Raw genomic sequence first — 22,500 nt, forward strand, 5'->3', positions numbered from 1 at the left:
ATATATATATATATATATATACATATATATATATATATATATATATATATATATATATATATATATATATATATATATATATATATATATAGATAGATAGTACCTACCAATAGGTTGAGGATATATATATACATATATATATATATATATATATATATATATATATATATATATATATATATATATATATATATATATATATAGTACCTACAAACAGGTTGAGGATATCCACTAGGTACTTCGCAAGATTGTAAGGTGCAGTACCAACTGAGCTGATAATTGGCCTGGCAGGAAAGTTTGTTTTGTGGGTTTTATTGTACCATACATATACGGTAGCAATGTCTCTTTCATTTAACAGAGAATAGATCTATAACTTTTACCTCTGAAATATTTCAGAAGTAATTGTCATAGTGACTTTGTTAGTTGTCTGACCAACATTGGTTGGAATTGCCACGTAGGCCAGGTAATTTGCTTAAATTTTTTTTTTACTAATTTCCTTCAAAGCGTTCAGTTGAAACTGTGTCCAAACATAACAGGAAGTGCTGAGGTTAAAAAGCTTTTGAGGTCATTTCAGTACATATTACTGATCAGTGTGACCCACAGACTCCATAATTAGGATAGTGCTTGGGTGAAAGTCTGTTTTAAAACAACCACTGAATTTTATTATTTCAGGTAATGGATTCCTAATACCGTTTTTGTAGTATATTGGTAAATATTGAAATTTTCTTAAATAGGACAAAATTAAAAAAAAAAATACTTGATGGGGCTGAAGAATAATTTTGGCAAAAATTTCGTTGCAAATGACTGGATGGATTTTTGTGTGTGTGTGTGTGTGTTTGTGTGATAATGCATTAGCTGAAATGATAAAACTTGCCTATCTCTAAATCATTCATACCATCGCTCTTAATATGCTCAAGGCAATTAGAACAGGAGTTTGCTTTTGAATTATGTTAAAAGTGACTTAAAATAGACGCTTGTTGTTTGCTATTTATTTTTGGTACAAAATATACATGGTCTCCTAAATGTTCAAAAGAATTATATTAATTCAAAACAGGTCTCATCAAAGGTGCAGTTACGAAATATTGTAGATAAAAATCTAGATTAGTGTAACAATCCATCCAGAATAAAAGCAAAATAAACCACATTCTTAACTCCTGATTTCCGATCTGATCTTGACACGGAAACGCAAATTGATAATCACTGGGTGTGAGGATTCCTTCTTGATTGGTTCGTGATTAGGTGATTAGAGTCATTCAGAGATTGTGTAATCCCTAGTTTTGCAATTATTCCCATCGCTGTTAATTCGGTAATCAAATTACATGTGGGTTAACATGATGATGATGGTTATATAAAAGCTGTTCATTAATAAAGGCGGATTTAATTGAATCCTGTTCTGTTCACCAATATGGATATTGTATGCTAAAAGTAAACCTGCTTTAGGGGAAAATAATTCAGATCCTGTTGGTCCTGAGAGGAATCATTACGTGGGGCAAAAATCAGTAATAGATGAAGTTACCTTTTTAGGTGATTACCTGTCGCCATTTATAGTTTTCTGTAAAAGAAAACTATTGTGCCGGCTTTGTCTGTCCGTCAGTACTTTTTTCTGTCCTCACTTTTTCTGTCCGCACTCAGATCCTAAAAACTACTGAGGCTAGAGGGCTGCAAATTGTTATGTTTATCATCCACTCTTTAGTCATCAAACATCCCAAATTGCAGCCCTCTAGCCTCAGTAATTTTTACTTTATTTAAGTTAAATTTAGCAATAATCGTGCTTCTGGCAACGATATATGATATCCCACCATCGGTCCATGGTTAAAGTTTCATGGGTTGCGGCTCATACAGCATTATATCGAGACACCGAAAGATAGATCTGTTTTCGGTGGCCTTGATTATACGCTGTAGTGGCTGTACAGAAAACTCGATTGTGCCGAAGAAACTTCTGCGCATTTTGTATTTGTTTAATAAAAGTGGATACACATATTAAGAGTAATTGTAATTACTGTGTAGATTAAGGTAATGATTTTCCCATCAGTTTAATCCCAACTCGTCAAGGTGACATCAAACGTATTTACAAAGAAACGGATACAACAAGAAACTTAGGGAAACTTTATTACACAAAAATAGCTCTTGCATGTTTAAGTCACGTCAAGTTTAATGAGTCTGACAATTCATCGATATTTTCAGCTTCAAGTCTAGATTTCTTTTGAAACAAAATTGCAATTTCAGAGAGAGAGAGAGAGAGAGAGAGAGAGAGAAGGTGAGTGGGGAAGTAAGCGGAAGATACAAATGGGTTTTGAATTAGAAATATCTGACCTAGCAACTGTCTTGAGAATAATTCTGAAACCTTTTTAATTTAGATTTAACTTTTTTCTCTTGCGGCTGAAGTCACATACGTCATGAAATATGGTCGTGCAATCTCCGTTCGTGCACCAGAGAACACTCAGATGCTGACCCTTGAAAGTAGAATTGTTTTTAAGGTCACTAGTAATCATTCAACTGTTGTGGCAAACGCCATTCTTGCAAAGTATCAGTTAGGCCCAACACCGCTTACATCACATCATCTCGACCAAATTCATCTGTAGTTTCAGTGTCCACAGAAATGTGTTAACAGTTGATCAGTTCTCTAACTGAGAAGGCTTGAACGAAAGTTTAATTTAGTTGGTTTATTTTCTGCTCCTGATGACCATTGTGAACGACCCAGATGTATTTGTGTGGTGGTGCTTCATTGGGGAGATAAGAAAGGGTGGTTTGGAAGGTGCAACACCCAGCCCCTCAATTTCGCTCTCTTTTTGCGAGAGATGTTGCACTGAACATAAACTACCTGAAAGTTATTTTCTTTATTTTTTTTTTTTTTTTAGAAAATATAGTTTGCTTGGGATGTAGTGTAGTTTTGTTCGATAAACAGTGAATTAGAGATTGTTGTGCAAGGAATGTTGATCAATTAACTGTGTACGTACAGTTGGAAAGTAAAAATCTGAACACACTCCCAAAATCTTTTTGGCAAGACCGTAGAATATTATTGCGCTGTCTGGCAACTGTTCAAGTCGGGGTCATTCTCACCGACCTCGACTGAGCTCACGATAATTTGCATCACCTCGGTTTCCTCCCTTAGGGGTTAGTGTCGTCAGTGCACCTCACATATTGCACTGCAGTCATTGCTGAAGATTGTTTGCAGCTTTCCTTCGGCCTGTAGCTGCAGCCCCTCTAACCCTTTTTACTGTACCTCCGTTCATGCTCTCTTCCACCCTGTGCTAGCAATTGTTTCATTCCACTTCTCCTGGCGGCAATTGTTTCATAGAGCATATATATATTATTTATATATATGTATACATACATTAAGGTATAGCGCAGCATACTACCACAGAAAAATCAGAAAAATGTTAGCAATGTTGTTACAGTTAAGACAGCGTGAAGAATGCAGTCGCGTCAGATCGCCGACCTTACCACAGTCACAAAAAGCGAAGATGGTTCGACTACGAGGTGATTCATTATGCAGAAGGATCGCCGCCTTCTCGAAAATCTTTATTTTCAAGCTGCGCGGAGTATAGTCATCACGCATCATCATTTTTTCGAAGCGATGTGCTTTTCTCGAGCGAATATTACAAGTCATTGGCCTGGCAGTTTCCTTACAAAAAAAGATGATTTAATGTGTTGTATTGTAAAGTAAGATTTACTATTATTATCATTCGATCCGAAGGATTTAATGAAATATTTATGTTATAATATTTCAAATCTATGTAATGTACCTTATTCAAGCAGACGAAAGAACAGATAAGCTGAAAATACAAATTCAAGATCTCAGTTTTGTGTTGTAATTAAAAGACATATGATCAGGGTATATTATTTATTTCACAGCTTTTTCAAATATTTTCAGTTCATTGTTATCGAGATTATAGCTGACAGTGTATGCAGCATACTGGGCAGTTGTTTTGGTAATATAGTATTAAACAATGGTACACATAGTGCTTTCTGATTTTTAAAGGTAAAGTCAAAGCAGGTTTGAACTGAGCGTGAACTGGTTGTTTAGAAATGGGGGCGAAGATGATGTCAGAGGTTAGCTATGGATGAGTAGGAGCGAGAGGAGGGACGGGATGGGGATAAAATGAAGTTCGAATGCATAGTTTACGATGCTTGGCAACACCACGGTGTCAGTTATAAAAACGCTTCACTAAAACCATTTGACACTGCACTACATTACCAAAAACTAGCGGGAGGTGTCTTGTACACTGTGTCAAAGTACCATTTCGATCAAACAATTAGTTTGAAAGATATTTGAGAAAAACGATGACCTGCGGTCCCTGAAATGGATAGTAGGTTAGGAAATCTTTTAAAGTCAGTTTTCTGAGAGTAAAAATTTCCTAAAGTTTTAAATAAAAAAAAAAAACTCAGAGTCGTACTCTTGAATAATCTTAGTGAAACAACATGCCCTGAGGTCATGTAAAAATTTCAAAGGCAATATTATGAGAGAAGAATATTTACTATTACTCAGAAAACCGCACACATTTTAGAAAGAGTCATGAAGTTGTAAAAGTAAGATCAATTTGTCTGTAAACTACAGTACTTCGCTTTTCACTTGTATATTCAACAAACACCGAGACTGAAGAAACTTGCGAGAATTTCTCAGGAATGGAAAATTCTGAGAATAATTGATAGAGGTTCATTCTTAGAAGGCTTATGCGCATTAAAATGTTTGCTAATGTTCGAATATTGTAAGGTATACAGTGTTAAAAGGCACTCTCTCTCTCTCTCTCGCAATTCAAGGCCTTTATGTCTCATATGTACAATTACATTTCTACTTATATTCCATTATAAAACTACTGTCTTAGTTCTTATATTTGTTATATTGCCTGTCTGCCCTCTCTCTCTCTATTATTATTATTATTATTATTATTATTATTATTATTATTATTATTGTTATTATATCACATATAATCCACCAAATACTTTCAACTTGATTACATGAACAATTAAAATATGCATAGAAATTGTCATCGAAACATTTACTTCACTCAGCAACAATCATGGATTAGACCAGATACATAGTGAAATTGAATAAAATTCAATGGAAACCCTTATCAGGTTGGAGTGACAAAGCAAACACTGGTTGAATGGTTGTTGGGGTAATGATGTTGTTTTCGTTCTTTTGACATTTTTCACGGAAGCCTTATTTAAGCATAACTAAATAATGTGGTATTTGGTAAATTGATAAAAGTGAATGTTTATACAAACACAACAGCTTTGGTGGGACGTATGCTTGTATATGTAAAATATTTATATATTGCAGGTACGACACTCCGTTTATAATTAATCGAAATATAGCCTGCTTGAACACTGAGCTGTATTATCAACTGTTAAAAATAGTACCAGCTATAGCGTAGTAGTTGTTTCGCAATCACATTGAAAATCTCGCAAAGAATGCATACAGATTACGAGCAGGTCAAATATAGAAGTTGAACCAGCCGACGCCAAAATGACTTAGCAGCTTCTACCAAATGAAACATTAACGTAGCAGCCACGATTATCAAAATGTTAACACACGGTCACGCATTTTCATTGCTAATTATTGGAGGGAAGCGCCGCAACAGCTAAATTGTCAACACGAGCCCATTTGTGTTGAGAACATCATGTCCGTCGACTTATATTCTCCTTCCAGCGACCAGACTTCCGACATTGTGAAATTTCAGATTTTTATTCTGTGCTTGGGATTATCTAGCTTAGCGTTGTAGCCAGATGAAAGGAAAAGTCTCCTTATATTTGCTGTTATTCGTTATGGCGAAGAATTCCACAATTTCAGTGCCTGACTGCTTGAAACAACATATCAGCTTCATCTCTCTCTCCTCTCTCTCTCTTCTCAGCTGTCATGGCAAACATTAGTCCAATATTGCTCATTTTGAAAATTAGAAAGAGCAGGCACAGAACGGGAGAAGATTGCAAAGCCCAGCCTGGGACAGAAATAGCGCGAATGCCCAAAAGCGACAGAAAGTGAATACGCCACCAGAAGCCTCTAGTTATACTCAGTCATCAGCTAGACAAGAGTTGATAATGGAACTTCTTTGAGTTTGTCATCACAGATCTGCCAATAAGCCAAGTAGAGTATTTTACTTCTTCAGTTTTCATTTTTTGCAAAGTCTGATTTATTAGTAACTTCAGTACTTGTTAATAGCCATATATTAGTTATGCGGGTTCTTCAGCCGATGAGCCAATTATTAGTTTTAGTGACGCGCCTGAGCTTATAATCCAAGACCACGGGTCGGTTTCACACTGAAAGTTACTCAAAAGACAATATTAACATTAGCCAAACTGTTAGTTTTAACAAAGTAAAATGCTGAATGAGTTTATGGTTAACAACAAGCCTCGATCTCACTTCTGAGACACAAGAGCCACAAAATATCTACGGTTAGACGCAGCCTAATAGTGTGACTGATTTCTGCAGAATATGATGCTAATTTTCTCCAGTCAGTTAGGGCTAAGGCAATATACTTGAAAGAGATGCATTCAGATCACTCCAGTATTTGTAGTCTTTTACTAACACATTAACTGCAAGGGATGAATTGTATCGTTAATATTACTTTAACACACGGAGTGATGGATTTGCGTACTATTCGTGCGTCAATACTGCGGTTTCACGTCGAGAATGCTTAGTCAAAGACGTTAGTAGGGAACTGTTCGTTCGATTTTGCCGAAGGAAAGAAAGCTGGAGCACTGTCACCAGACTATCAAGCCGGAATATTGGTCGCATTGATCACCGCATCAAAAGTCTTCGGTTCGGGATGGCAATGCCAGGAGCACGACAGCAAGTATGAGCCACCGAACGCACGTCGGGCGCTTCGCGCGTTCAGCTTGAAATGAGGGAGCTTCGAGTTCTCACGGTCTCGCCTTCACAGCCAATTGCGGGTGCAGGTAGCATCCAAATGACAGCAAACACAGAGTGCGAGTTTAAGGTACAATTGACAAGGTTGTCCTGTGGTGGTCTATCTCAGTCTGATATCCTCTTCAACCGTAATTTACTCTCTTGATGGTTAGATCTGGTCACAATTTTCTGCTCGTTTGCTTTCACATGGTAGCTCTCTTACTTTAATTAAAGAGAACTTTGCGCCTGATTGTTATGACAGAAAATGCACTGCTAATAAAATATTAATATTATATATAAATATATATGTTATTATATATAGCAGTGTATATACATATATATACATATATACATATACATATATACATACATATAGCATATACATATATAAATACTTGTTTGTTGACAGTTAAAAGCAGAAGGAGAGTGACATGAAAAATCAACATTAAGGAATTGAGTCGTGACAGTTGGTGGCGCTTGGAGTGAGCCTATTTGAAAGTCAGTTCGGTGAGATTTCAGGTGGCATTTCCTGTTAAATAGGCTGGGTCACAGATTACAAAGAGAGCAGGTTAAAGAGAATGAGTGCAGTAGAGATTTCAAAATGCTCTTTCTCACTGACATGCTGATGGTATGGTTTGACTGTGAGGACCAGTATGCAGAAGTGTCGCAGTTGGTTTGGCCATGGAACATGAATATTGAAAATGCACAGTGACTGTTCAATGCTTGGTTGTAAAACAAAGGGACAGATTTAGCATTTTGCTTGATAAGACGGCTGGAGCCACCAAGAACAGGAAAGGTAAAAAAGACCATCAGCACCAAAACAGGCCTGGAATGACAGCAACTGTGCAACAAAAATCGTACTTATAAGGTATGTCTGGAGGTTTGATTTACAATACGAGTCACAGTACAGCACAGAGCTCGATTGGTCACTTCCAGCATTTGAAAATAATGTTCAATTGATATTTACAGGATTGTGACACAGAATTGTGCGGGGTGCAGCTTAGTCGCCAGGCCATGTGGACAGTGACAGGCCAAGCCTCTGCAGCAGCAGAGTAATGTGGTTGTGACAATGAGGTGAGCAGAAGATGCTGAGAGTCCAGTGCGGCACGAGCTCACCATAGCCTTATCGTTGTTACAGGAAATGATTGAGGATTGATTTGATATATATGTATACATATATATATATATATATATGTTGTTACATATATATATATATATATATATATATATATATATATATGTTATGTATAAATAGTAGCAGTGAGGGGTTACTTGAGAATTAGGTGTGGTGGCACGAGTTCATCATCTTAGTCAAAGTCGTGGTGCCACAGAAATGACTGGATTGGTTGATGATATATGCATATATATACATATATATATATATATATATATATATATATATATATATATATATATATATATACATATATATATACATATACATATATACATATGTTACATACAGTTAGTTATATATATACTGAAGGTTCAATGCTGCCAGGGAGCTCTGAATTATCATCCTCTCTTTCTCTCTCTCATTCTTTCCTTTCTTCCTTTCCTGGCTTCTTCTCTTCTCTCTCTCTCTCTCTCTTCTCTCTCTTCTCTCTTTCCTCTCTTTCCTTTCAGCAGATAGTTGCTTGCTCGTATAAGCTCAGTATTTTTGGACATTTTATAATTTCTACACATTCTCTCTTTCAAATCTTGACTTAAGTATATCAGAAATACTATTCATTCGTAGAAAGAAAACTATGGGATTAGATTACTAATATCTGTCATTTTTGGTTACTTTTAGATGTCACTTCTTCTCACTTCATTCTCCTTTGGTTATGAAGTCTTATCCTGCTGTATTCTTTCAGTCAGTAAGTCATGTGTATACTCTGTTACTAGTGCACAGTTAGTCTCTGAGTATGTTTAACATAGCTACAGAGATGCACATCCATTTATAGCAGGTATAGTTACACTAAAATATTAGTTGAGTAATAGACTTATATCAGTAGCTGCAACATATAATATATACACATATGTAAAATTTAGAATACCCGTTTCAAAATCGATATAAATTGTTTCAAAAGTCTTAAGATTAATGCTTATTTACGTTGCCAATAATAGTGTTCGAGCGTATTCGTGTAGTAGCTTAGTGTGTATATTGCAGGCAAACGTACATACACATGTTCAAACATTGAGATATAACTGCCCAAATGTAACAGCCTTCCTCCAGCATACTCCGTCACCCGTGTTAAATGCTGCCAGACACGCCGACACTCCACAGCGAAAATATCGGGCAGCAGAAGAGGTGGAGCTTCTGAAGCCTTGTGAAGAAGAGAAATGAAATTTCTCTCGACATTCAGACGACAGATTGGTAAGCCTGTCTTCTTGTGTTTCAGTAAGGCGATAATAATAATAATAACACACACACACAATAATAATAATAATAATAATACAATGATAACAGATAATGTAATAAAGAATTGAGGTATGGCACAGCTGACAGGACTATTATTATTACATATTACATATTATTGGCTGGCTAATATTGGCTGGCTATTATTATTGTTATTAGTATACCACGATAGTGATTACCAGTTTTCTTCAGTGAGCTTCTGCTTAATTATAAAGGTAGGTTAGCAACAGATTTCATGTTTAGTAAATACCATGACCAGAACAATTCAGTAAACATAAAGAGATGTTGCCGATGTTTTCTTACTTGCAGTTAAATATTTTCCGACTTTGTTAGAAGTCGATAGCATTCGGTTAAATATGAATTAACTTCTATGCCAATATGATTTTAGCTTATTTAAATGTTATCATTATATAAAAGTCGAGAAATGAGTGTCGTTAAGGGTATTTAATGCACTTGATAAACAGGAAGAGAGAGAGAGAGTAGCACAAAGAGCAGAGAGATAGATTGCAGATGCCACACATTTAATCCTGCACACTGGCGTTTGTTATTGCACAGCACTGTACAAATAAATACAAAGCTGCGAATTGAGTTGCATTACTTGCTTGAGTGTTAAAGCCAAAGTTAATGAAACAATAGTGCAATAGTGAAATTTCTTCCTGGGGTACAGAAATGAAGGTGCCGAATTGAAAGAAAGACAGATGTAAATTATTACACTAGTTATTTTTAAAGTTTTCGCATTCGATATATTTGCAAAAGCAGCATTGTTATTATTATTTTGCTTTAAGTATTCGTCCAGGAATATATATCATTTGTCATTTTGTCTTCATTGCTAAGCTTATACGAATGAATTGTTTACAATATCAATGAAAAGTAAAACAGTTTAATAACAATAGAACATTAAAAGGTTAATAATTAATTTACCGACTATACTTAGTGTTACACCATGGTAGAAAGTCGACATATTGTCCATCACTGCCGGATATGGGGAGACGAGGCATTCTTCATCAAAGTTTCAGAGTCTCATTTTACCTCAGCACAGTAAATATTTTGTCATCGAATGAAGGGAACTGTGGGAATCAGCTTGCCGATGACGAATGTTATAGCAGACACAGAAGAAGAACTGCAAGAAAGTGTTTTAGATGGAAAGGAGCACTAGAAAAAGAAAGATTGAAAAGTACCCACTGGAGACAGCCGACGATTAGCAGCAAGAAACATCAGCAAAATAAACATTCATGGAAAAGAGCAACAACAATGAGTTTAACATGAGTTTGAACTGCTCAGATCACACAGAAGACACACGGTGTAGCACTAGTGCGGGAAGTACCGAACACAGACTACAGTAATTGCGTCAGTGGGCAGAACAAGAGTAGGGACTGCTAAATGAGATAGGACAGAGATGGATTGATGGAAGGCAGAGTCACATCGTTGCGTATGTAATGCCTGGAAGCCGTCTGATACTATGGCCGCAGAAGAGAGGAGGTACGATAGGGGGTGACGTCGCCGATCCGATGGATGGATATGAGGATTGTGGGAAGAAGATACAAGAATAGAAATACCGAGCGGCGCGATCTCTTGATACAGTGACAATAAGCGTCAAAAGAATAGCGCTGTCGCGTTATCTTCGTAGCCAACACACATAGTAGTAGACGAACGCAAGTCATGATTCTTTGAAAACGAGCGAGACAAACTACGCGATTCGACCGACCACCGAACAGATAGCGGGTCCAGCTGACGTTCTTCTTCAACATCTAGCGCAGAACGACAACGCCATGAGAAAATACTCCTCAGACATTGCCCGACGAGCATCTCACCATCGCCTCCCGTACGACACATCAACTCACAAATACTCATTAGCCCATCAGCTAGCAGCCGACTGCGCTTATCGGTGTTGCTTCTTCTTCGTACCGATGTCATTTACCATAACATTCGTCTGCAAATTATCGGCAAGCTGTCACCTCAAGTAAAAGGTTCAGATACATCCTTCCAGCTCCGTTATCGCCGCTCGCTTCTCGTCTTCGACCACACGTACATCAGTAGCGAAAACGCAGAATTTCTTCTCGGCGCACTGTTCGCTGCACAGCCAATTACAGCTTAGTCATCGAACAGATTCATCTCGTGTCCAGCTGTACAGGCCCAATGTTCTTGTCCGCTGGCGGCCTTCTCGCTTTGCACAGAAGCACGACATGGGTAATCCCAATCTAAATAAAAATAAAAACTACCGAGGCCAGACGGTTCGGTATGTTTTGATTTACTGAGGGTGGATGATCAACATACACTATGTCTCTCTGTGCATCGCAGTGTTCTGATTTATATGCAACGAGTGCGGACAGTAGTCAAAGTGCAGATACCCATCAGATAAGCTGGCAACAATAGCTTGCCTTCACAGAACAAATGCAGATTTAGTTTTCAGTGTCAGCACCCAAATTCATGAGGGTTCTTCTTCAGGCCTGCTTACTGTTGTACACGATCAATTAATAAAGCTCAACAAGTGTTACTTCTGAATATAATAAAATCTGACACATTTAGTTGTCAGTCCCAATATCAACACAGGTCACAGCAAATTAAATGAAGAAGAAATGTTAGATGTCTAGAGGTACATCCTGCCAGTTATTCTAGTGTTAGTATTAGTGATCCGATGAGTTGAAAGAAAGGTGTAGCAAAAGAGCTTGCTGGACATTGCAAATACCTACTTTCTGGATTCTATTGATGCGAGGCTTTCGTCAGCCTAATCAAAAACGTTTTCCCATGTCTTCTGATCTGTTTACGCGTTTTCATTCATTTTTTCGTTTCTAGTCATCACTTACCGTCTGCTCCCTTCACACATCACAACTTCTCGATACAAGCTTACATTGTAGCAGCTTCATTTGCAATGTTACAGTCTTCGGGTAAATGTTCCCGTCTGTAATACCAGAATTCATAATTTCTCACCATAGTCACCATTTTCAGCAAAATAAATGCAGTTGAACAGACTTCTCACACGAGCGCTAAAAAATTCTTTTTCTCCGTAAAACTCCTCCTCTGTCGCCAGCCGTTGCGAGCACGGCTTATAAAAACGACACGGCACAAAGCCTCCTGCAACATTCTTTCCTTCAGCTGTTGCTAATATGCTTAACACTTGATTCATTCTACAACGTACGCAGCCTAACTCAATTACTTGCATCGTCATTGAGTCCAAATTGTTCATTCCATAAATGAGCTCTGTCTTGTCGTAAAGACAAAGTGAAAATATTTAGCGACTCACCAGAGACTTCGTCGAAAGTTTTCATAGTAACATAAATCCTGGGCTGGCATCTTTCCGCGATTTTCCTGAAGTGTCTGAAGGCCGCATTACTGAAAGCCGTGCAGCTGACTGCGTTCTTTGTTCATAGTCCGCTGAATGACTGCTTCGATGAGCAGATTAGTCTCTCCTCCTGCAAGCCATGTTCGCTCCACCGAGTAAAAAGAACACAAATTGGTCAAAGACAGTGACCACGAACTTCGTCATACCGTATAATGGTTACTGTAATATTCACCAGCATAACATTTTGTTAATGCTGATGTAAAGAAAATTTGCTCTCAGGTTGAACTGTAATGATGGGCAGATTAGCAAATTCAGCTGCCATCCCGTCATTGCTCACTCAGCTTGCATAGTTCAAAACTTCATAAGAAGAGGCTTCTCTTCCACTTACTAGGCAGTGTCACAAACATAATAAACTTTTACCTGACAACTGTACGAAGAGATTATGACGATAGCATAACTTATCACTCTCTGTGTTTATTCTGGAGGTTATGGACGGATAATAAACGACATTTGTAGCTTAGTGTTTGTGAATGCTCGGTATGTGAGAAAGTAAATTATTTACCAGCGTTCACTGAAAAGCCTTTCGCGCGAGGCAAATCGTATAATAAATTGGAGAAGGACAAATGTCTCTCATTATACAATTATCGCCAGTCACATCAGAAAACACGGAATAATGTTGACTGAGATTACCGCGAGTGCTTATGTGAGCATGTCTTCATTTAGTTTATCCTCTGTTATCATTGCATTCCAAAACAGATATTCTTTTCTACTGTGTCATGTAACTCAATGATGATAGTGAAAGTCTTCCACTCTTCTGTTGAGTCTGCATTGTTAAGCATTCGTGTTCTTCGGCGGCGCAACAGAGATCAGCCGGTGAATACTTATAAGCGTAGAGTCTACTAAATATTTATTCTGTTGATACAATGCAAGTCACATTGCAGAAATGTTTATCTTCGTATTGTTGTGCGTCTTCGAGCGAAGTTGCAATGCATTATTACCCTAAATCAATTCTCCTTGTATTTTACTTAAATTTTCATCTTTTTACTTTATTTACTTGTTAAGTTTGTTTTTTCTTTTCTGATAACTGATCTCTTCTTTCTGTATTTCATCGTCTTCTATTACTTCTCTCTAATATTTTGAAAGCTGTTGTTTCGTGGACTTGTTACGAAACAGATCACCTTTTTTGAAAGTGTACGTATGTATCCTAACGATCTTCGGGAAGATGCACATTTTTTCTTCCTCTCTCTCTTCGCGTATCGACTCTCTCTCTCTCAGCCGGGAATCCCTCTCTCTCGACTAATTAAATGATTATTTAAAAGAAACACGTCGTTCTGAAAATAGTTTATTATTCAAATAACTCCAACGAAGAAATGAATAAACAGCAAAAGATTAAAATGCATAATAAATGAATTACCGACGATAACTAAACGTCCATCATCTTCTGATTAAAGAGCTAATATACAATAGCCTGAAACTCAAAATTCACATAAATAATAAATCAATAAATAAAAGTCATGTAAAAAAATAGTTCACAGCAGATTACTGCTGCAATGACTTTTTCAGTCCTCCGTTCACAAGAGATTCGTCGAAAGAATAAACATGATAGTACCCCAACAGGTGAAATAAACACAATACGAAAGTGTGTGGCGCATGCTATACAATAATATAAAGCAGTATGAATATTTATTGCCTTCATTGCCAGTTCAAAAGTTCATACGATTGAAAACATGGTAAATACAAGTCACTTCTCCTCAAAACAGAGATTGAAACTTGCTTTACTGTTTATTTTGTGTTCGAACGACTCAAAGCGCACCGAATAATCAGTTTATCATGTTAATGAACAAACCATAGGGCAGATTTCAGCACTAGACAAAAACGCACGAATACAGCATAACTTTCTGAGTTTGACAGCGAAAGCCATCGCAGATAGCTATAAATTCGTTTAAAGAATACAAAGAGATTTACTTAGTTACAGCTCAGCCATCACATTTCCAGCACGAAGTTATGAAATGCATATAGCGTGTCTCTTAACAGAAAGCTGGCCATCTTCATAAAGAGCCGTTCGTTTTCTGGCAACCAAACAAAGTATATGTAGTTAAACATAACAGATAATCAGCAGTTATGACTTAATCTTCAAAGTCATGTTGTGGTACTCTTAGAGCTTCATAACTCATAGCGAATAAAGCATTATCTCACGCACTATCAGTGCTACATCAATTGTCGGCATAACAGGCTTTCCCCCTGTTGGTTACCACAGTGGGAATAAGTCATTATACCTTTGGTGTACGTCATCAATAAATGCCAGCGCGCGGGCGACGCATATCTTCTTTCGGAATCAAGATAGCAGCGAGAAGTTCGTAGATTAGATTCTGCAGATGAGTCTGGATCCTCGAAAGGACGAATGATGTCGACTCAGTTATTTCAAGCACATCATTGCACTGCATTTCGTAAACGACGGCAGAAATACACGGCCAATGTGGTATCTCGCAGGAATGCTCAAACACTGTCGGGAGTCTATGAACTACGCACTCACGCCACTTCCACAGACACAACTACAACTGACACATTACCATTGAATATCGTTTCCTTCAATTCAAAAATATCTGTCTTTGTTACTAACTCTTCACTCCGATATATTGGATCTTCAAAACAACATGTGTCTTCTACCATCTCATGTCACTAGCTGAGTTCAAAGAACTTCGAAAAAGGTTCATTGGTCAGCGTTTTCATGTTGTTGAACCAAACAAAACTGATTGGTCGTAAAACAAACACACAATGTGAATCACCTCAAGTGTGTATCTGCATTGAACACAGTCAACCATTGTTGTTATCACGCGTAATTATAAAAATTTCTATCCAACAATACCGAGTAGTTCTATTCAAACACTGTGCGTAGTCATATCTACGAAAGTTTTCGTTGCTAAATATTGCAACACGATCCTCGTCAAATATAATTGACGGCCGCACGTTCATTTTATTTAACAACTGTTAATACTTAAGCCTTTCATTAAAAAGAAACTGAAATTCAAATACATGAAACAGATTTCACGTCTGCCTCTGTGTCTTCAACAACAACACATATTGCAAGTCAGAGATTAAACATATCAGCACACATATTGTCAACTGCAGCGCAGTTCACTATTGTTCGCTCCCTAAATCACTCGAAAATAAATGTTACAACTTCAACATCTAAAATGAAGAAGAATAAATATCATATATATATACAATATCATCCTCATTTGTCCCCTCTAATAGCAGCACAAATGTTTCACTACACAGCAGGTCACACAGTTATCCTTGCTGGGTCTCGAAATGTGGTTTCACTTGTTACCCAGTAGCTTACCTAACTACACTAATTCTTGATCTTCATCTGTCTGTGATTCGACTTCATCAATTGTATCATTCCACTGTCGAAAAGCTACTTTCCCGATTTCGCAAGTTGCTTTTTCACACGTTATCTAGTTCAAGTTCGTTCTTTACGATACGCAAATTTTAAGCGTATTTAGCGACGTAATTAACTGCTTCGGTACTCAACAACCATCTTCGTACTCGCGCCCACTGTATCATTCATCATAACATATAATACCGGAACATCGTTCGACATTGATTCAAGCCTCCATTGCTTCATGTTATTATATACTATCCTCAACAAATTAGTAAGACCGTTCGTCTATTAACTCTCATTATTGCACTGCAGATCAGACAAATAGTAGTCATTATATCGACAAATTATCTCAGCAGTCTTCTCAGCTGATTTGTGTTTCAGTGGAAAGGACAAAAAGGAGTCAATTATTGGCCCAATTGATTGGTCAGTCGTCTATAATATAAAGTGACTTCTGAGAGTTACTCAGAACACCACAGTACTTCGAAATTGTCTATGTGTTGATAAACTCAACGACACGACATCAAATGTCGCCATATTGTAAATACACACAGTGTTTGAAACGAGTATTCAAAGAACTTTGACTCGACGTTCATAACCAATATACCTGTAACGAGAACCAGTTCGTTAATGTACATCGCCAGAATCTCGTGGTGCCACTTCTTCAAGCACGATCATCCACCATGCTCGAGTACTCGCAAGCCATAGACCTTCACCACAACACTCAATCTCTGTGACCAGAAAAAGGCAATTTATGGGCTCTTTCAGTGACTTCTGTCGTTTCCATATTCGACTATCTTGTACCGAGCAATATGTCCAAAGTATATTACTCGCATTATAACACAATGCGCTCACTGTCGGGTCATCGCCTTTAGACTGCCGATCATTCATTCTCGAGTACTGTAGCTTACGCATCTTCAGAACGCACAGAGCACATAGACACAAATAGCTTGCTTCTTCTTCTCATCGTTAGATCGGTGTAAAGCCGAGTCTTCTATTCAGTATCTACCGACGCCTGCAACCAAGAAGAGTGCTTGCCTTCATCGGTTTATTTATCAAATCTTCATATAGAACGGCGGCGATAAATTAAAAGTTAACGTTGATGATCTGTAAAATCTTCAACTTTATTTCAATAACAACATCTAAAAATGCATCATGTTAGACGATCAAGTAAAGCCTTCCGTTCAGCACCGACATCAGCTCTTTCGTTAATGATCGCGGTTTTGAATCTCTTTCGTTGCAGCACAAGTGGTTTTCCCTGCAACAAATTATAGCCTTCACTGCAACAAATACCAGCAAGTATTAAAAATCGGGGAAACTTCAACCGGCGGGTTGTCAAAAGCAACTTCGTGCCAGATCATCACTCAGCCACGAAATCTTCAAACAAATCAAACACGGAAGATGCTATTGCAAATCAGACCCAAGAAAAGAAACCTGACACACTAGAATGAACTAAATTGCTCCGGTTTCCAGAACTGAGTCCACAATGGCTGCAACTCTCATCACCCTCACTTAACCTTCAGGAGATGGGCCAAACAGACAATTTTCTCTTCAGTAACCTGGCTTAGCCGTGGTCGCTGCTACTCAGATGTCTTCAATTGTATCTGTTGGCGAGACAAAACAGCCATACATAGTCCACGATTTTCCTTCATGAAGTACTGTGTTAACTGTGTCTAGCAATGTTATGTTGGGGGACCTCGTAGCGCAACTTATTGAACCGTAATTTGCGCCGAAAATGCCGATATTTACTTATTACCACAAACCCCGCAGATGAACATATTTCAAATACCACAACAAACAAATCGAATGTTACCGGATACGCCCAAGCATGTTTTTTCATTCAATCTCATTTAGGTTCACACAAATCCCGACACAATGTCGTCCGTAAGCAAGCGAAAATAAACGGAGATGCTGACGAACGATAATTTTCCGATTTCAATTTCGAACTTCTTTTTCATTTCTTCTCTGATCTAAAATGAATTTCGACATGCCGGAACATATATGGATTTGCCTAGGCGGGACGTCTAAAACATTCGTAAACTCCTGGTTTCATTCCTTCGCTGGGCCGATATTCGCTTCAGCCTTCTCTGCTTCACCCGAATAGGATACCATCTTCTAGTCAGGAATAAAGGTTCACCTGTCTCCGCTAAAACCAACTTATGCTTCTTCATCCTTCGTGTTCACAGGCATCTTCGTATATTTTACCGAAACCTGATAGCCAACTGATTTACGAGTCACAAGCTCGCGCACGATAATGTATTGCTGTCTTTGATTTCATCTTTCGTCTGTCATATGATGCTTCGCCAGCGACACTTTGTTCAATGGAATGCGGCTGCACCAATATCCTTTCGGTGAATACTTCACTCTTCTAATGACCGTAATACACATACCACCGTCTAGAACACAACAAGCCTATATATGGAACAAAACAATGACTTCACCTATTAATTCCAGAAGAACGCCGATGTTATGTCAATAGGGTTCATTACCTGCGTTTTCATGATCAAAAACATACCTTCTATCGACGCTAAAGCGTGTTAGTTGACGAACTCCAAAATATTCAGTCACTCACCGTTCAGACTTGAAATAAGTGTTCACATTTACTGTTAATTCGAGCTGCCAGACCAATGAAAATAGTTCTCATTATGTCGGCCTAGTCTAAAGTATTCTCACCGATTTACATTAGCCTGCAAACACCAAGCGAACTTACTGTGAAATTCAGCCAAATTTCGTATAGCCTAGAACTTCGCATCATGTGAATTTTCCAGTCACATCTAAAATTCTCCTCGCGACTTCGAATGTACTAACCACCTGGCCCACTCACGTGTGCCGTGAGTTTTGAAATTCTGTCGGACTTTGGAGAATACAGCTATATATATATATCTGACAGGTAAGTCTCATGAACAAATTCAAAAATTATCTACCTAAACACCCACTTTGATGCTTCTTCCATTCAGAGAATTGGGAAGACAGATTTGTATTCTAATAATCACAGCAAAAAGAAACCTAGCTACACAATGAAGAATAAGGATACTGGCATAAGGACACTGGCCTAGAGAAGTTTTGTGGCCTACCTGACCTACCATATGGAAACTTACATATCTTCTCACAGAGGCGCTCTGACAAAAAACAACAGCATGAAACACAATTTATTTAACAATAACACCTGAAGGCTACTCATGTAAGACCTACAGCAAATTACTTATAATATAGCACAGGGAAGCAATAACCTATCAATATTACAGAAGGATACATTAGCCTACCTAAACAACCAGTCAAAAGACACCAAAATTCTACTTAAAATTGTCCACAGGCACACTGCACCTGCCAAACATGAACTGACAAAGGGCTTCATAATTAACCTAACCTGTCACAATGAGCAATAAAATACCTAACCAGGGATGGCAAACTTAATAACCTGTCACTAGGGTGCCGTATAGCATCTAAACATGGCGCTATGATCTGCTTAAACTGTTACAAAGGAGTTATATTTTACTAATATGTCAAAAGAGTTCTGTAACCTAACCTGAGATTTGAAGGAAGAGCCTAATCTGGACAGCCATAATCTAAAGAAGTATACAATGAGTGAGGAGGATGCAGTTTCCACAGACACTTCCAACAATTTAATGTCTTCCTATGCAAAAATACTATGACTGGAATTAAATTTATCACAGGAGTGGGATGGATTAAGCTGTCACTGAAATAAGACCTTAGATGTAAGCGGTAAATAAAATAATTGTGACAAGGGTGAACACTGGTTCACTAAAGTTTGTTGCAGTGGTGGCTGATTTTCAGTATGTGAAAGCCAGGCTCATATGAACTTCTTATTGAGTTATTCTATACTTTACTGGTTTCAACTTCATTCTGAACAGTTTTTCCTAATATCCAATATTTCCAAAATTAAAACAGTTCACAGACATATGGATAACACCATACTCTAGCAACACAAAGGATGTTTTTTATTTAAAGCTACACGCAAACCAGTCTGGCAATCAATCCGTCTTGCAACTGATAACTGGTAGATGGACAGCGAACACCATCAAAATAGGGCACAGATGAGGATTTGTACCAGATAGGAATTCACACCAGAGGGCTCAAGATATCAAAAGTAGAAAGAACTCGTCTGACATCTAAACAGTCAAAAGGGCAAGCCTGATGCATAGCATTAATAATAAAGATGTGAGTGCATTTGGTAATTATTTTCCAATCATATCCTTTCCATTGTGAATCATAACAGGTACAGCTTTTATTGGATATACCTCCATTCTGCCCTTACACATTAACACCAGTGTTTTCTTTCTCAGAGATGCATGCCTTAGTCTGTTGATACTGGAATACTTAAAAATCTGTAGAGAACAAAGGACAGAAAAATAATGGTCATTATTGTTTTCTAAATTCTACTCTTTGCTTAATGATGGTCATAATTTAATTATTTACAGCAATTTATTTGCAGTCACTTAATTCATTAAAATTAACATGTAATTCTTAGACAAAACTTTGTTACATGCTTGTTGACTTTGAAATCTGTTCTTCCTGTACATTGTTTCTAATCATGTAATTATGTTAATAACATGGGTCATATGCTTAGGAGCAAAAACTCTTGCACACTGATCTCATAAAAATGACTTCTAACTGTAACCAAAGCCAATGTAAAAAACTGAGACTTAAGAAAAACAAATGGTAGCATAAACACCAAATTCTGAACAACGTAAAACCATGAACTAGTGGTGTTTCTTTTAACATTACAGTTACTGCATAGAAATATACTGTCAAATACTCTTGCAACAGATTTTGCAATATTGAAGACAACACTGTAAGCTCTTTATCCTTAACTAGTCAGCATCCTTTAATCTCACCAAGAATAATAAATATTAATGTGGATTGCTCACTTAGGCAGAAGTTAGGTAGATTATTATACAGCACTGCAATGTTTTACTTGCAATTTTTTGTCTTTTTATATTCAAAATGCAAAATTTCTGATGTCTGAATGGAATGTATCATATTCTTATCTAATGTAAACTCATTTACTGCTCTTCAATGATGAAGTGATCAGAATACATTTATGGAAATCTGATAGTGGACAAGGATAAGAAAAAAGGAAAAACAAACATGGCAATAATATACAAAGGTACAGAGGAAGCATCATTCTATGACAGAAAGAAAGAAAAAAAAGAGAATAGCATGAGCACGCTGTGAAATATTGAAGGTGCTTGAGGAAAACCTAAGAAAAATGTTTAAATTAGACACCAGTCAGTTAGGCTTTATGGTAAGGAAATCAACAACAGAGGCAGTTTATATAGTGAAACATGGAAAGGGGTTAAGATAAACCACATTTTTGTGAGTCCTGAGAAGGCATTCGACAAAGTACCAAGGTAAGGAATTAGATGAGTACCACAAATCATGGCATTGGAGGAACTAAACCTGGGTAAAGAAAGAGAGGCTCCTATGAGCTCATGTACACTGTTGACATAATATTAGCTGCAAAATAATAGGAAGGGCTCAATATACATGCAACGAGGGTTGCTCCATTCAGGGATGTACCTTAACCTAACCTTCCATAAACTAGCACACCAGGTCCTTACTTGGTCCGACTGGGGGATATGTATTCTTTCTGGACCCCCTTTCCCTATCCTTACCTAACATCAAGCTTTGCATTTGTTATCATCTCAACGTAACTTTAGGTTATAGGCTACATTAGGTTCTAATAGGCCTCGCCCAGGGTTTATCACTGCCTCCACCCTCAGTACTACACAGCGTATACTCCTAACTGTATCATGAGACTGGGAGGCAAAAACTTCCTCTTGTCATACCCAACATCAGTAATAGGTCTAGGCCTAGGCTAGACTTCTTTCAGCCAAGGTCTCTTGAAGTAGGCTCGACACAAGACTTTGACCTTTAACTCACCTAGCTCCTGTCATTCCTATTTTAATATTCCAAAATGACCATCACTCCATCATTCCTAATACACAATTTGATATGGGCTAGAAATTAGTGTCACAGTGTTAACCAACTTAGGTTAAACTGGCCTAGCCAAATAGCCTATGTTACCTACACAAAGGCTAGGCTATCTTGGTCTTTCATTCTCAAGGTACCCTGGGATAAATAATGCACGTTATTCAGTGACTGCCGATCTCTTATTAAATCCCTCAACAAGCAGTTAAAATATCAGTATGAAATTTACGATTATCTTCAGAACCATATGACTGGCACCGTCGTCATACGTCAGCCATTGAATGAATCATCTGGCCTAGCCTCCATATCTTCATTTAATAACTGACATCAAAAGGTCCGTAAAAACCAGATGTTTCTTTACTTGCATACATTAGTACAAACGTGCAAAATTACAGAGCATTAACCATAAAACAATTATTATCTTACGTACAGTTCTGCTGAAATTGCCGATTTTTCCCGACAGGAAGACGACCAAGATATGATGTAAACAAATCGGACTGACAACAAGCGTAAAAGTTTTCTTATCTACAATTATATTTCTTTTCTTTTATATCTAATATAAATACATATTTCTGATAAAATATTTTAATCCATCATTGCTATGTTATTAGATTCTATGTTAAGAATCATCGCTC

General features: G+C 37.5%; 1 protein-coding gene across 1 annotated transcript in view; it reads right to left on the minus strand.

Moving 5' to 3' along the window:
* Positions 1–22,429, minus strand: part of LOC136851878 (probable phospholipid-transporting ATPase IIB) — a 351,307-nt gene extending 328,878 nt beyond the window's left edge. Inside the window, exon 1 of the mRNA XM_067126209.1 lies at positions 22,296–22,429. The gene's annotated coding sequence lies outside the window, so the exon portion shown is untranslated. The remainder of the gene's footprint in view (positions 1–22,295) is intronic.
* Between the last annotated feature and the right edge of the window lie 71 nt (positions 22,430–22,500).

This window comes from Macrobrachium rosenbergii, chromosome 24 (genome assembly GCF_040412425.1).
Source record: "Macrobrachium rosenbergii isolate ZJJX-2024 chromosome 24, ASM4041242v1, whole genome shotgun sequence".
In the NCBI taxonomy this organism is placed as follows: Eukaryota; Metazoa; Arthropoda; class Malacostraca; order Decapoda; family Palaemonidae; genus Macrobrachium; species Macrobrachium rosenbergii.